At 40.0% G+C, this 16,639-nt stretch overlaps 1 pseudogene; it reads left to right on the plus strand.

The window, feature by feature from the left end:
• The first annotated feature begins 1,380 nt into the window (after nt 1–1,380).
• Nucleotides 1,381–16,639, plus strand: part of LOC149207887 (protein DMR6-LIKE OXYGENASE 2 pseudogene) — a 187,568-nt pseudogene continuing 172,309 nt past the window's right edge.

Consider the following 16,639-nt stretch of genomic DNA (forward strand, 5'->3'; position numbering starts at 1 on the left):
GGAATATCAATAAGGGAGGAGTCTTGAAAGTCCAGGTTCCGAGATCCTTTGCGGCCCCTAAAATGTCTACTTCCCCTATTGTTTTTCTGGCGAACAGTAATATTATTTGCAGAATTTGGACTGATGATAGGAGAAGAAGATCTTTGGGGTTTATGGATAGTCAGGGGAAGTAAGTGGAGTGAATTCTTCTGGAGCAGCATGTCCAGGTCGCTGCCAATGGAGTTGGTAGGGGATGGAAGAGGAGAGAAAGGGGGGGATATGTAGCTCATGGGGGCTTTACCTTTGGAAACCGAGTGATTCAGAGAGGAGTGTATGGGGGGGGGATTGTCAAGATCAATAGGGGAATGATCAGGTCTCAAAGGTGACGGGGAAGATGAGGGGATGAAGTGGATGTTTCCTTCCTTTAGGGATGGGGAGCAATCTTTGGGCAAAGGAGGGAGAGAGGCAATCGGGACATCGTGAGATGGTTCAGGAGGGGGATACAGGGGAGAAAAGTCACATACCGCTTTAAAATTCCCCACGGAATTCGATCTCAAAATAGGAATGATGGTAGATTTGTGATACCTAGGCGATAGAGAAGGGCGATGGTTTAGGTCCCCCATATGTTTAGGAGAAGATGGGAAAATCTGATAACAGGATTGAGAGGGAAAATCAGCAGAAGGTGATATTTCTTTGAAATTTCGAAATTCATTGTTATCATAATTGGGAGACACAGCAGTGACATTGGCATTGTTTTTCACCTTATAGACCTTTTTCCAAGCCTTACCTTGAAACACCCGAGGACATTTTTCCTTTAAATGTCCCGTTCTATGACACTGAGTGCACCTAAAAGGAACGCCCCAGTAGTCCAGCCTTTGACAGGCAGTTAAATTGCCCCAAATCAGGTCGATGCGATTCAGAAAACTGCCCCTGTAATCCTTTTCAATCAGAAGCCAAGCAACCCTCTTATCTTTTGCTCCTAGGCATCCAGGATCAACGTAGACAAATCTCCCAATTGCATTGCCAATGATGGAAAGTGTTTCCTTCGTCCACAGTTCGATAGGCAGCGCAGGTAATTTGACCCAAATGAAATTATTCTGAGGGGTGTTGCGAAGGGGGTCGAAACCTATGTACCACCTGTGAAGAGCCAAATAACTCTGTCCATGAACCCATGGGAGTTTCCAAATGATGTTGAGGTCTTTGGCCTTCAAAAAATGAAAGCTATACCAGTCACGCATTAAACGGACAATGGTGGGCGTGTACCCAATGAGAGGACCCCATCGAGCACCCAGCCATTTCCGGATCTGGCCATCATCCATATCTGGGAAGTGCCACTTTCCAATCAGGGCCCGGGACTGCAAGCTAGCTATACGGTCCGATAGCTTTACACCATCCAAACAAATGGCCGAGGGGGGGGGGAGTAATTTTAGCAGGGCGGTGATTGTGCTTGCGGCGAGGAGCAGAGGGCGGTTCCAAATTCAGATCAGAAGCAAGATGGGAAGACTGGATATGCTCCGCCAGCCTGGAATTCCATTCAGGTGCCTTCAAAGTACCACAATATTTGGCTTCAGCTTCCAAAGCTGCCCTAACCAAATCCGACGTGTCGGATTCCGCGTGGAGGATATCCATTCAGCAATAAAAGGTCAACTACATCGAGGACTGAGGGAGAGGATGAAACACGGTCAAAGCATGCCGAATTAAAAACCTTATCCGAAAAGAGCCACCTCGGGATCTTGATTGTGCTCCGATAATAGGAAAAATCTAAGCAGAGACCCAGAAGTACATACAGAATCCTAGAAGATTATACTGGGAAGCCTAGAATTCTCCAGGCTTAATTAGAAAGAGGCGAAAAATCTTAGGCAAGGACCAAAAAAAGTTAATAGAAGGTCGGGGGTGGCAGTCGAGGATGTCCTTTCGCCCAGAACGGTAGGCAGGTAGAGTAAAGGAAGCACTACGGCGGATAGAAAATTGAAAAACAGCTAATCGGAGCCACGTCAGGTCGACGGAAAATGATCTGAATTTGAAAGCCCGACGACGGAAAAACCAGCAAAGGTTCGAAACGAAGAAAATTACAGTCAAGAGGAGACCTCCGGGCAGACGATGCAACAACAGACAATCCCGAAAATGCACCACTAGTGGCCAATCTTCAGGCGAACGTCAGTGCAAGGTCTATAAACCATAAAGTGTTTTGTGATGTATTCTAAAGACGACCATAGACGATCAAAAATATCAGACCAGGACATGGGAGGGGAAAGAGTTACAGCTCTATGTTTTAGCTATACCCCGATTAGAAAACTATCAGATAGTCCATCACATGATTGTATCATAGAATAAATCCAGGGTATATAAAGCTTAAAAATAGTCACTATTCACAGTCTTCTGCAAATATATGAAACTTCGTTTTTCTGTGCTATCTCATTTCCATTGAAAAAACATCACTGCAACAGAATTTATAAAAGCACACATCCAAATCTTTATATTTTTTAAATCGGGGAAAATATACTAACCTTCTTACAGAGCGAGAGCCGAGGGAGATAAACGTCGCGATAGTGCCCAGAGGACCCGAGCCCGTGAGAAGTGCTTGGTACATTCACTGAAATTAACGGCCCCGGTACCAGGAAAATAAACCAGGCTCTCAAGAAAAAACTAAGGGAAGTTTAGAGCTGGTAGGAGATACAGACTCCCCGCACCAGAGTGCGCGGGGACGAAGAGCTTGCAAACCGAAAAGCTTGCAAAACAGACAAAGCGAGAGTGTATAGCCTTTTAGCTGCCACCTGTAGGATGTGGTGCAAGCAAAAAACTCGGAATGGAGGCAATTGTCCGGGAAGGTACGTGGCGAGCGAATGTAGAAAGGGCCATGCAGACTGGAGAAAGTGGAGAGGCTCGAAAATGGAAAGCTCTATAATCTGCTAAAAATAGGATTGGCTTACGCACCTGCAAGCGATTGGTTGGTCCTCCATGGGGTGAAAGTGATAACTGGTCGCTATTGTGGCGCGGCTCCGCTCAGGCTTCAAACCCCTCCCTATACCTTCTATCAATAAATGAGATATGCAAGATGTTACCAATTAAGGTTATATTGGTTAAAGATTGAAGCTCAAGATTAAAGATTTAGGGGTTGTTTATGGAGGTTACAAGTTTATTTGGAAATTTATTTTTTTGTTTGAATGGGGTGATTTTTATTTTCCACAAATTTTAATCATAAGAGTGTTTGAATAGTTTTTTATGGTGGAAATAGATTCAGCACTATCAAAATTTTTTTGGGCACTCAAATATTTTTTTGGGTTGGAATCCTGTCAAAAAATTTTCAAAACATCTTGTCGATGTAGTGTTTGAATCATGTTTTCAATTTTGGAAATGGATTTAGCCTTATCAAAAACTTCTAAGGCACTTAAAATTACGAAGTTTGACAACTTTTACTTGAATTTATAAAAATCCCAGTCTGATTTTTTCAAAATATGACCAGATTTTCCATAACTTACGAGACAAAAATAACAAATCTCCTTTGAACACAATCTATGAGTTCATGCTCAAATCAAAATGGAAAGGAAGAGTCTAGACAACTGACAAGTTTCAGGGTAGTTTTGTTGGAATCTGGGATATATGGTTCTTTATTTTTTTAAATATGAAAACGGATTTAATGGGTTGGAAAAACATTAAAATATAAAAAATGATAAATTTAACACTTATAATTATAATTTTATTTTTTTATTTTTTAATAAATGTATAAAAAATTAAAATATACTATCCACTGTACTAAAGCTTGCAATCACACTAAAAAGGAAAGTCATTGTACTAAAGCTTGCCTTTCTAACAAGGGCATTAACTACCAGCTTTCCAAAAAGGTTTCCTTTTTGGATTAAGCACATTAACCATAATTGTTTTATATATATTTTTATTTGTATTGGTTTTAAATTATGTTTTTATAAATTAATTTTTAAATATAATTTTATTTTTATTTGCTTTAAATTATATTTTCATAAATTAAGGTTATTAAAAAATAGTTAACATCTCTAATTTAAAAAAAATGTAATAATATGTTAATGGTTATATTGAATTTTTTTAATAAAAAATGTTTTTGTATTAAATGTAAATATAGATAAGTCTATTTTATTTTTTTAAATCAAAATGGTTATAAAGTGTTAGATTTAATAGGCTTTTGTATTGCTATATTTAAGATAAAAAAATAACTGGTATAATTATAAATATAATTTTTAGTTAAAGGGATGGGATCATTTTATGAAGAATAATGAATTTTTCACTAGAAGGTAAGGTTCATTCTTATGGTGACTTTTCTTGAGCCATGGTATCACATTGAGGTACTGGTAGTAAATGTCTTCATGGCTCATGCCCACCTCCATGTTTTTCAAATTTTTACCCCAAAAGGGTTAGATCTATTTGTGAAGAGGTGAGATTGTTTTTTTTTTTTTAGAACCAAAATTTAGAAATATTAGGAATTTTTTTTTTTAAAGAACAAAAACTTGGAAATATTGGTATTAATATAAAAATTGTAGACAAAACATCAAAAGAGACTTCCAACCCAATAGAGATGTAGTAGTCCATTTTAGTGCAACTGCTTAATGGTGGTGATAAGGGAATTTTCCAATACATCAACATTCTAAAAATTTAGGAAGCAAAGATTCTATGAAAAAATATGAATATACATTCTTTGTAATAAGGTAAAAGTCAAAAGAGGAACAAGTCACTCATTGAGAACATCTTTTTTTAGCTTAGTCAACGATAGAATCTTCCATAAGTTACTATAGTGGAGATGTTTGCTTCTACTATTGTTGGGCATTTGCTTCCTTAAAGGTGTTCTCCAAGTGAGTTGAGAATTCCTTTCAATCATTGAGAACTGAAGAGCATAAGTCCTCCAGTGCTCTATTGATTCCAAAATTGGAGAAGGTGGGGGGAACCAAATTGAAACAAAGAAAATTGTTGTCCCAAAAGGTCATGCAACCCTACATGCTCCCGAAGCATAGAGTTGAAACACAATAGGGCTCTTGAACATCACATGGGCCTTAATCAAAACCAAAATGGAATCAAATGAGTCTAGATGTAATTACATGTTGGTCATGACGAGCAAAGAAACGCAACCCATGATTGAGAGGCCACAAAACTCCCATCACATTTGAAGCTAATCCTTCAGAGAAAATGAAATACTAGAAATCGATAAGGCAACCTTAAGCTAGAGAATACTTGTGCATGGAGAATTTGCAGTTGGCACTAGGGAGGATGTTTTCTAGCACCCGATTTCATTGACCATGTGATATATCCCAACTATGCCCCATCTAAATGAGGTGAGGGAATCATAAGTTGGGGTGGTAGGAATGGAGAGCATGCGAGGGTTATGGAGAGATCTTATCAACCATCTCCTATTGAGGACGTAATGAATGTCCACACATTGATTCTTTTGGTGATTCATGTTCTTGCATTGGATTAATTTCGAGGGTGGATCATGGAATAGGATAGACATACTCCTTGAAGTTGATTAAAATGGCCCCCATTTTCCTTTTTGTTGCAAGATTAGCTAACCCATAATCCTCTTGGTCTTGGTTCCTTAGGATGTGATAATAGACGACTAAGGCCAAAGTGCCTTTTCTTCTTGAATTTGCTCTGAAACATAGTGTTATAGACATTTTTGTGCCTTACAACATTGAACATAAAATGTCCATAATCTAAGGGATCCAAAGTCCCTAAACATGTTGTTCCTACCCCTAGAGGAACAAGGCTAACAAACCACAGCAATTCACAGAAGTTCTCCTCCAGAAACAGCTCAAAAACAAGTCAATTCAGGATCATTTCAGTGGCTCCACTGGCTACCTGCGCTGAATGTCAAAGCCAACACTGGCTACCTGCGCTGAGCGAGAGTTGACATGTGGCAAGTTCATTCCACGAGGTGTCAAAACCCAGGAAGCTTCCAAAATCTTCCTCAATGACACTTGCCTAAGGGAATTCGACTGGTGATGAGTAAGAGGTTCCAAATCTCCAAGTGGAAGCAAGAACCTCCAAGTGGAATCAAGAACTGACAGAGGGAGAGGACACTAGTCAGATCTCAAGCTGACTCATCCTCTCTCCAAACATCTATATATGGATCTCTCCTCCATGAGATCTAGAGGCTGGAATTTTGTTATTGCAAAGAATTGTTGTTGGTTTGAGATTGGAATCATTGGGTGATTAATGCTTTGAAGGGGGTGAAGATAGGAATTCCATTTGCTGGGAAGGAGATGCTGGATTGGAGCCCTCTGGGTTGTATCTCTTCCTGAACCTTGTTATTCATCAATAAAGCTATCTTGGTTTCTCCTATATACTGATGTATCTTTGATGTATGTTTGCATTAGTATGTTTAGTTTATTTCTAATCCTGAACTAGTTATGAATATGAATCCATGTCTTGTGTAGTGTTCTCTTCTTGTGATCTTGCAGAAACCTCTTGAAGCTGGGTGAGCGAGAAGGCAAGTAGCTGGGAACTCACAAAGAGAAGATAAAACTGGATCGAGGGACAAACGGAAGACACCAGTTAGTCCATCTATCTCTCTTCATTCTTAATTCATAAAGGAAGAATACTAGAATAGCTGTCTCTGTTTGTTGCTAAGGCACTGTCACACCTTAGGTGGATAGGATCGTCCTGCATAGGCATTTTTCCCCACAACAAATTGGCGACTCCGCTGGGGAGATCTGTTTAGTCATTTTATTTGTGTTTCTATCATTGTTTGTTTCATAGACTCGATAGCAACAATCGAACTGCATCTGCTATTCTCGGATGAAAAGTAGACAGTTGCTGCTTTGATCCAATCACTGGATTTGTCTATGATCTGAACAATGGACTCACAAATGATTTGATGATCCTTTTTGATAGATCTTAGTACTCCCTCAAAGCATCCCTTTGATTGTACCTTTCTTGTTGCTTTTATTTGGCCTAAAACAGTAGATTAAATAGCAATCTGTGACCCAGAACCAGTGAGAAACGAGAGTTTCTCCTTCAGCGCAGACCCTGTAAAGGGATTCTGCATTTCAACGCAGGTCCCGTGAAGGCTACCTGCGCTGAATGTCAAAACCCCTGTGTTGAGGTTGCGCTGAACCAGTTTGGCCTTGTGCAGCTGGGGTTCTCTACTCTGTTTTGCCCTGTTTTGATCTCTGATTTTTGCAGCCTGTAACCAGCATAGGTACCAGTCTGATAACTCCTTTTCTCTGCTTAAATTCCGCCTCCTTTTGTACAAAAAGACTGTGAGTGTTTTTATGTGTTTGTGGCATCATTTACAGTTTTCCTTTGCATGAGTGAAATAGTCATCCTGTAGCCCTTGATTCAGATCTGTTGATTGTGATCTTAGAAGAGAGTTCATTGGCTGTTTGCAGTTGATTATACATTTACTCTTGCTTATTGGTTTGAGTTTGTCTCTTTTAAGTGTCGAAACAAGTATTCATTTCGGAAATCGTTAAGTGTTGTAATCTCTTCTACCCTCTCTGATTTTGAAAAAGTAAACTTGTTTGTATTTGTCATTTAAAAGCAAATTCAAAGTTGTACAAAAAGCTTTCTTTGTAGGCATCAATACTAAGAAAGAGGAAAACAAACACCTGCATTGTGCATTTGCATCTTGATAGTTTGCATGTCTGATTTATGAAAAGTGCATTAGAGTGTGCTGATTGCTCTTTGAGAAAAGGTGGTGTCTTTCTTTTCCCTTAGTAGCTAGGATTTTCAAAGTTGAAAAGATATATAGCTTGCTTATCATCTTTAGACTGCATTTAGGAATTGTATCATACATCTCGTGGTGAACCTTGAAAGGCAAACTTCTAAAAAGATCAACTTAAAATAAATTGAATGAACTTAACAACGCTTTGCAACATAACGCACAACATAGAGGTCTAGGCTAGAGATGTGTTCCGGCGTCGTAAAGCCTGGTGACTGTCGATCTCGTTGATGGTGGGTGATTCCTCCTGAGGGACGATAACGCTAGTATGGATTCTGCTCCCACGTACCGTCGCGTATATATTGGGAGACCCCTATAGGCATAAAACCTTTATCCTTAGGAAGCTGTGTCGGCCGCCCTACTAATCGCAATGCACTGAACACAGCATTCAGGAAGATCGACCGCCCATACCCTAAAAAGTATTCTGCAATTTTGCGAAAAGTTTGGCACACCCTCTGCCTAGAACTCCAGAGCAGTTCCTTTTGGCCTTTTTCAGACTCTATAACAGAAAAAGTCCATCCGAGCATTTGTCACTTCGGGCTCGTTAAAACATCGAAGGAGACTAGAGTCATCTTTAGCTTTTTCTCGACTCTTTAAAATTGAAAAAGCAAGTTGTGTCTAAAGCGTCGTTAAAATTTATTTTAAACGGAACAATCACCCTTTATTCCTGCGTTGATCTTTAGGTTGAAAAAATGGAGCACACCAACCAAGGAATTCCCCTTGGTGGAAATCCTAGTCCTTTCTCCTCTTGGGGAGATGTTGGTGCGCCCCATATGGCCACATTGTCGCTTCCAGGATTGACAATTGGCCTGCCGGTCTGGCTCTTTTCAACCAATGTCGTTTAGAACACCACTATTCCTGAACAGTCGAGTCAACAGTTAGACCAGACCAGAGTTGCCCATCAACCTTCTACTTCATCTAATTCTTCCTCTCCTCCTTCCTCTTCGCTTGATGGAACTGGTAAAACAAAAAACCAAGTTCCTAAGGAGAAGAAGGAAAAGAAGAAGAAAGAGAAGAAGAAGAAGGAGCCAAAAGCGACTGGGGGAAAACAAGTTTCGTCTGACAAGAATCCACACACAGCACTGACTAGGCCTAAATCGCCATGTGTCATATGCAAGGGAGACCACTTCCATAGAGATTGTCCCTGCATCCCTCGGATACTAAGGGACTGGTCTCCCCGTTTGCACAATTCGGTAGCGTCAACCTTTGATAGCCATGTTGACTGCTCACCGTCAACTAGTGAAAGTGAAGTCACAGGACAGAGAGGGAAAGCTAGATTTCCCTGCAAACTGTGTGAAGGCGACCATGCCATCCACCGTTGTCCCTTCTTAGACGAGGCTAAAAGAGTTCTGGAAGATCGCCCGATTCTACGAGCGCAACTTCCTCCTAGATATCAAAAACTCCTGCCAAGTCCTTCACTAGTTGAGAACCCGGCTGGCCCGCCCAGGTGGTCAGCCGAAGCACCTATCATTGAAGATGAACCGTCTGGATCCATGCCTGACGAAAGTCAAAAGGTTGAGGCGGCATTTGACCCGGTTTTGCCTTCAGAGGCTCTATCTTCGAATGATACCATCACAGAGGAGAATAAAGACGACACTGTCCAAATTCTCTTCATCAACATGGACTCCGACGAATAAGGGGGCAATTTGCCCATTCCTTTGTCGCAGGAAGGAACTTCGTCAGAGTCATACCCGACCGTCTATTCGGTCCCACCACCAAGCAACCTGGTTGTGTCCTTCGACTGGAACCAACTAGGCAGACCCCGGTTGCCAGCAAGCAGACCATTCAGAATTATCGTTCAAATATACAGAATGGTAATGGCTGACACTATCATTGATGAGGGGGCATCTATGAGTATCCTTTCCTCTATTGCTTGGAAAGCGCTTGGTTCACCAGCACTTTTTCCTGAAATGAGAAATCTATCAGGCTTTGATAAAGGAACCAGTCGACCTTTAGGGATCCTCCCCAATGTGCCCATAACATTGAAAGGGAAGACCGTTCAAATGAACGTGATGGTCGTTCAAGGACCCTTGGATTATAACATACTCCTTGGACGAGACTATATATATTGCATGGGAGCCATCGTCTCCTCACTCTTTAGAGTAATGTGTTTTCCGCATGAAGGAAGAGTGGTCAAGCTCGTAGACCAACTTTCATTCCCCGGATCATGCATCGCAAATAGTCATATACCATCCCTAAATGGTCTCTTCACGCAAGAAGTGTCTCAACCCATGGTCCGTCCTCCTGATGAGCGCGAGTAATCCGGGAGGATATGACTGGAACCCAGGGGGCATGCGTCCTGGTCTGCTTCGGCAGGGAAACTTTGGGTATAGAGTAGGTTTCCGCGGGAGAATATGACTAGTTTGTACCCCGTTCGTCTAGGAAGAGGGTTATTCTAGAATAAGATTCTTTTGTCAAAGTTATGTGAGTTGGCGGGCTACGTCGCTCACCTTTGTCTATTTCGGTAGACATTGCCGAGGAAGTGTTTTGTTTGAAAGATTAACGAGACAATCTTTGGGTAACCTGAAAGAGGTAGGCCTCTCTCGGTGAAACGAATGTTTTGACGGAAATGAAGTAGGGGTAACCTTGAAATCATACTTTATACCTGGGGGCATGCAAACCTTTTGGAGTGCAAGCAAAGAGCGGTTATTTATCTGTTTTTTGGGTTAGCCGTTTCCTAACTTGCATAAAGAAAGGATGCGGGGCAAAGCTTTGTGAGATGAAGCTCCATAAAAAATAGAATCTCAATGAGACACTCTTATCATATGACTGGGTAATCAAGCAGTTTTAGCACACAGTTCATGCTCGTTAAAAAATAAACGCAAGATCCGAGCAGTTTTAACGCGGACTTCATGCTCGTTAAAAAATAAACATAAGCAATGAGCAAGTGTTTCCACCAGCGTTTAAGCTCATTTTAAAATAAAAAATGAACCACTACCCGGTAAATAACCACTGTGAATGTAACCTTATCAGCCATTAAAGCCTTGGTCGTGTTTGCACCGTCACCTCCACTTTTCCATTGGCCGATCGTTCACCTCCATATGTTTGTTTACCCATTTTGAGGAACAGCTGCGAAGAGTGATTTCACCTAGCCATCCTTGTGACACTGCCGTGATTGGAAAATTCCAACCTGTACCTGGAATCAGCTGCTAACCCTGTTTATCACTCGTTCCTCAAAAGACGAGTCTTCTTTAAGCTCTTTTCAACTGACTTGTAAAATATGAAAAGATTGCCAAGTCCTTGGCCTTCCAGCTCGTTAAAGGGACAGGAAGTGCTATCCCTCCTCTAGATTTTAATATTTTTGGACCTGAGGGATTATTGCACAAAAAGATCGAGCGCTTGTTTTATTTGGCTCGTTAAAACTATCGAAAACTCATCCCTTCTGTATTGTTTTATACTTTTTCGGACTTAAGGGATTGGATGACGAAAAAGGAATTTCGGAGTTAACTTTATGTACCCTTTCAGACTCTCTAAAAATGAAAAGGACCGAGTTATCTTTGTCGTTAGACTCGTTAAAATCATTAAATAGCGACAAACTTGTCTTTAGACGAGAACGAGTTTCACTATCGCTAGGCTCGTTAAAACATAGCGATGGGCTTGCCCGAAGGGCAGGTTATAGAACAAGCATATGTTATCCTCCTCAAGCTTGACAAAAATAAAGAGGTACTGGTCAACAATGATTGGGGAAAAATTGGGAGAAACTCAAGAAAACTTTGATGGTAGCAAGTCGCTCTTGAACATGACACTTTTCCTCCGTACCACAATCGGGTTGGGTTGTTTCATTCACCGGTCACATCCATGGTCTCGCCATACCATCCATATTTGGGGTAATGCTACCAATCCATCGCATCAGTGTCGCCATATGTTCAAGAGAAGTCGTTCAGAAAAGTCAACCGTGTCCCATCCACTGCCATACATTATCCTTCATCCTTTCATGACCGCCACCCTGAATCATATGTCACAGATCGTTTTCACCTCCATCAAAATCATTAGCTCCGTTCCGTGTCACTGATGTGGGATTCATTAAGGCCCTCCTTTGACGGATCGCTTCTTGTCGACATCAGCTCATTATCCAAGAAGTTGATCTAGGAACAACCCCTTCAGTACTTTGAAGCTTGCATGCCTCAATGGCAAGTTTCTCACTTCCGGCGACAGGTATACATCAATGACCTTCGACCGAAAGATTTTGCGTGGTGTTTGACGCCAAGTCCTTTATTCACACCACATGAATTGTACTGCAGTACTTTGAGGGTCATTATCATTATCGGTGATTCCTCTCGCGCTTGTTAACGATTTACATCATTGACCGGTAATCAAGCGATGTCTTTCCATGTTCGACTTCAGAACATTTCTCACATGGATCGACTTGTACTTAGAGTGAAGATCGAACGAGTTTGAAGACCTCGGATCTAGTTTCATCCATCCAGGCTGCGATATATATTCAGGAAAGATAAAGACATTGACATGTACATCATTGCAGCAGATAATCATCCTACTCAAAGGATGATAATTTCATCAAAATTATCAGTCTACCATCAGACGATTGTCTGTTCTATGTACAGAAAAATGAATTTATAAAGCTGAGCATGGGAATGCCCGCCTCAGCTAGATCATGAAAGCAGTATGAAAAATAATGTATTGTATTGTATCTTATTACAGGTCTCCTCCCAACATTGGATGAACTTCGGATCCCCCTGATAAATCATTTCACCCGATAAACAGCCTCATACTTTAGGGGGCAACTGTTATAGACATTTTTGTGCCTTACAGCATTGAACATAAAATGTCCATAATCTAAGGGATCCAAAGTCCCTAAACATGTTGTTCCTACCCCTAGAGGAACAAGGCTAACAAACCACAGCAATTCACAGAAGTTCTCCACCAGAAACTGCTCAAAAACAAGTCAATTCAGGATCATTTCAGTGGCTCCACTGGCTACCTGCGCTGAATGTCAAAGCCAACACTGGCTACCTGCGCTGAGCGAGAGTTGACATGTGGCAAGTTCATTCCACGAGGTGTCAAAACCCAGGAAGCTTCCAAAATCTTCCTCAATGACACTTGCCTCAGGGAATTCGACTGGTGATGAGTAAGAGGTTCCAAACCTCCAAGTGGAAGCAAGAACCTCCAAGTGGATTCAAGAACTGACAGAGGGAGAGGACACTATTCAGATCTCAAGCTGACTCATCCTCTCTCCAAACATCTATATATGGATCTCTCCTCCATGAGATCTAGAGGCTGGAATTTTGTTATTGCAAAGAATTGCTGTTGGTTTGAGATTGGAATCATTGGGTGCTTAATGCTTTGAAGGGGGTGAAGATAGGAATTCCATTTGCTGGGAAGGAGATGCTGGATTGGAGCCCTCTGGGTTGTATCTCTTCCTGAACCTTGTTATTCATCAATAAAGCTATCTTGGTTTCTCCTATATACTGATGTATCTTTGATGTATGTTTGCATTAGTATGTTTAGTTTATTTCTAATCCTGAACTAGTTATGAATATGAATCCATGTCTTGTGTAGTGTTCTCTTCTTGTGATCTTGCAGAAACCTATTGAAGCTTGGTGAGCGAGAAGGCAAGTAGCTGGGAACTCACAAAGAGAAGAGAAAACTGGATCGAGGGACAAACGGAAGACACCGGTTAGTCCATCTATCTCTCTTCATTCTTAATTCATAAAGGAAGAATACTAGAATAGCTGTCTCTGTTTTTTGCTAAGGCACTGTCACACCTTAGGTGGATAGGATCGTCCTGCATAGGCATTTTTCCCCACAACACATAGTCTAGCAGATAGTCCTTCGATGCAAGGTTGAAGAGGAGAGGTACGATGACTTATATCAAGTCTTCGATCACTATTTTAGCCCTTGTAGTAGAACATATGATTTTGTCACATTCTTGGTTGCTCCCTCGAGAGTCTAGGTGTAGGAATAAACCTTTGTTCCCTTCGAGTTATAAGTAAACCACTCCCCCCACCCCCAAAGAGTCTAAATTTTTTCACTAGTGGGTAAGGTTTACTTTCCATGGGGGTTATTCCTACAGGCATGGGTCATCTTGAGATAGTTTTGGGACATATGATTGCACCTAGAGAGATTATTATGCCAAAAGGAACTTTTTAGAACACAAGTTTAGGGAGATGTGTAATTTATTTTGTACTCAATGTATCTAAAAACATATTATTAACAACAACAAAAAAAATGTTGGCCATAAATGAAATATTTCAATGTACTCTTTGCATATATATATATATATAGATAGATATCTCTCTCTCTCTCTCTCTCTCTCTCTCTCTCTCTCTCTCTCTCTTTATATATATATATATATATATATATATATATATATATATATATATATATATATAAAGAAAGTGATTGAAAGTTTGAAATATTATTTTATAAATAGGTGATTTTACATTTGAGTATGAGGGTGTTGTGTAATTCCATCATTTCTTAACATGGCTTTCACGGATGACATTTAAAAAATATTTAATAAATAAAAAATCACCCTAATTATCAAATTACATCACTCTCATACTCAAATGTAAACACACTACACAAACACACATATATAACACAATTGAAAGTAAAATAATTTCTTATTGGTGAGTGTTACAGGTCATTTTTTCACATTCAAACAAATGGTCGTGAACCTAAATCTATCATCATCCATTTACACTTTGCAATCATCCTCTACAAAGCCAAAAGCATTCACTTTCCAAAAGTTACAAGAATCCTGGGTTACATTGGCTAAAACCCCTAATTTTGTGGATAATTTCACTTGTCCTTAAGACAACCCGCGCTGACGTAGTTTTCACACATGAAATAAGCATTGTAAAATGCAGGTTTATTTCACAAAAAGTGTATTGAACACATGGAAATGAGGAAAAATAAAAGTTAATTTCAAAGTTTTTCTCTCTAGAAGCTTTGGGAGTCATTTTAACTATTTATTGTTGGATCATATCTCGAACTCCTATTATTGAGGTCTTATTTCTTATCTACTAGAACTTACCTTCCTCTAATGTGGATCTAAGACCTAGAATGGCAAATACAAAACCACCTCATCTACCCTATAAATGTAGCCTCTACGATAGAGTTTGGGTTGGATTTTGGAGACTTTGATTATGCCCTTATGTTGTTCATTTTTGTCTAGAGGTCCATAATCCATCAACGCACTTTAGGTGTGATTGAAGGCTTACCACTGTGGCAAAGGAAGGACAAGAGAGCTAGGGAAGGTTCACAAGGTCAAAACATACAAGGGCTGTAATCTTTTCCTATCATTATTAATACAAAAGAGCAGTGTTTCTCCTATACATTATGTCTTGTTTATGCATATGTAGAACATGAGTCCTTGAATCCTTATTTAGAGTTGTTTGTATATGTTATTTTGTATATTTGGTTCTCTTGCTTGCTTTAGATGATTTTCAGGTTCCACTTAGAGAAATTGGAGTTTGAGATGTAGCTAAAAAGTAAGGAGAAGGAGGAAGCTTGCATTTAATTCCAAGTAGGTTTTCTTCCCGTATTTCAAACATATCTAAGGAAAGCATTGTAGGTTTGTCTTGGTTATTTCGAGGCTAAGCCACTAGGTATAGGGAGATTGCTTATGTTTGCAAAAGGAATTTATTCATAGAAGAACCAATGAACCTTTAGGGATCCTTCCTTAGCTGCCTATTACCTTGTAAGACAAAATTGTATGTATTGATGTTATGGTAGTTCAAGGCCCCTTGGATTTCAATTTACTCCTTGGGTGATACTATGTTTATGCCATGAATCTTGTCATGTCCACACTTTTTCGAGTGATGTCTTTCCCGCATGATGGAAAAATTACAACTATTGATCAAATTTCATGTGTTGGTCCTAATTTGATTGCCAACCATCCAACTTCCCTAAACATTCCTCATATGGAAGTGGTATCCCCCTTGCCACAACTTAATTATGTGACAACCTATTCCATGCCTGCATCTATCGACGAAGAAGAGCCTATCATTATTTTCTCAACTTCTAGCCCTTTTGGATCCCTTGATATGCCTTCTTGTCAGAGCATTTTTCTTCCATTTGATCAAACCCTCTTGAAATCCATGGCCTCTTGGGGACCATGATCAAGGTAAATAATACCTATGAGCATAGTTCTTCTACTGTGCCAAGCTCGTTAAAAAATGAAACAGGTCACCACGAGCATAATTTCTTCTATGTTTCAAGCTCACATGAAAATGAAACAAAACTTTGAGCATGGTTCTTTTCCTATGTCAAGCTTGTTAAAAAATGAAATTAATCCCCCTCTGATTGATTCGAGTATTTTGATTAGATATCAATTTTGATTTCAGTTGCTTTTACCTGATCTCGGAAATGAGCCTTCATTTCATCCGCCTATTAGAAACCAACAATCTATCTGGGTCTATAAGAAGAGTTGGTGGATGAAATGAAGTTGGGGGGGCATGTCTCTACCGTTATGCTGGGGGAAATGTACTTATCTAAAGCATAACTTTTTCTTTGTTTAAATCTTGTGTAAAAGTGAAACCACTCTCAAACATAATATTTCTCTATTTCAAGCTTGTGTAAAAATGAAACCTATTTTGAGCTTAGTCTTGGTATCCGTGCAGTCATTTTTTATTATTTTTTTGAAATCCCTCCTTCTAACCCGCCATGACCTAAAATTAGAGTCCTTTGTCTTCTTGTTTATCATATTTTTGGCTTTATCCTAGAAGGATTCCACACTTTATCCCTCATCACCATCTACTTGGTTGATTCTTTTCTTTCACTTGGTGTTTTACCCTTTTTTGGAGGAACCGCTGCAATGAGTGGTCTTATTAGCCTACCACTTGACCTCTACATGTTTTGAGCAGTTCCATCATGAATGAAACCAATTTCTACCCTTTATACCACTTGTTCCTCGAGGATGAGTTTCCTTTAAGGTCTTTTCAGAGTCCCAAACCATGAAAATATTGTCAAGCACTTGTCTCTTTCGAGCTCGTTAATGTAAATGAAAGGACG

Source organism: Pinus tabuliformis, chromosome 1_2 (genome assembly GCF_031772625.1).
Source record: "Pinus tabuliformis cultivar Carrire ecotype Pingquan chromosome 1_2, CPIR1, whole genome shotgun sequence".
In the NCBI taxonomy this organism is placed as follows: domain Eukaryota; kingdom Viridiplantae; phylum Streptophyta; class Pinopsida; order Pinales; family Pinaceae; genus Pinus; species Pinus tabuliformis.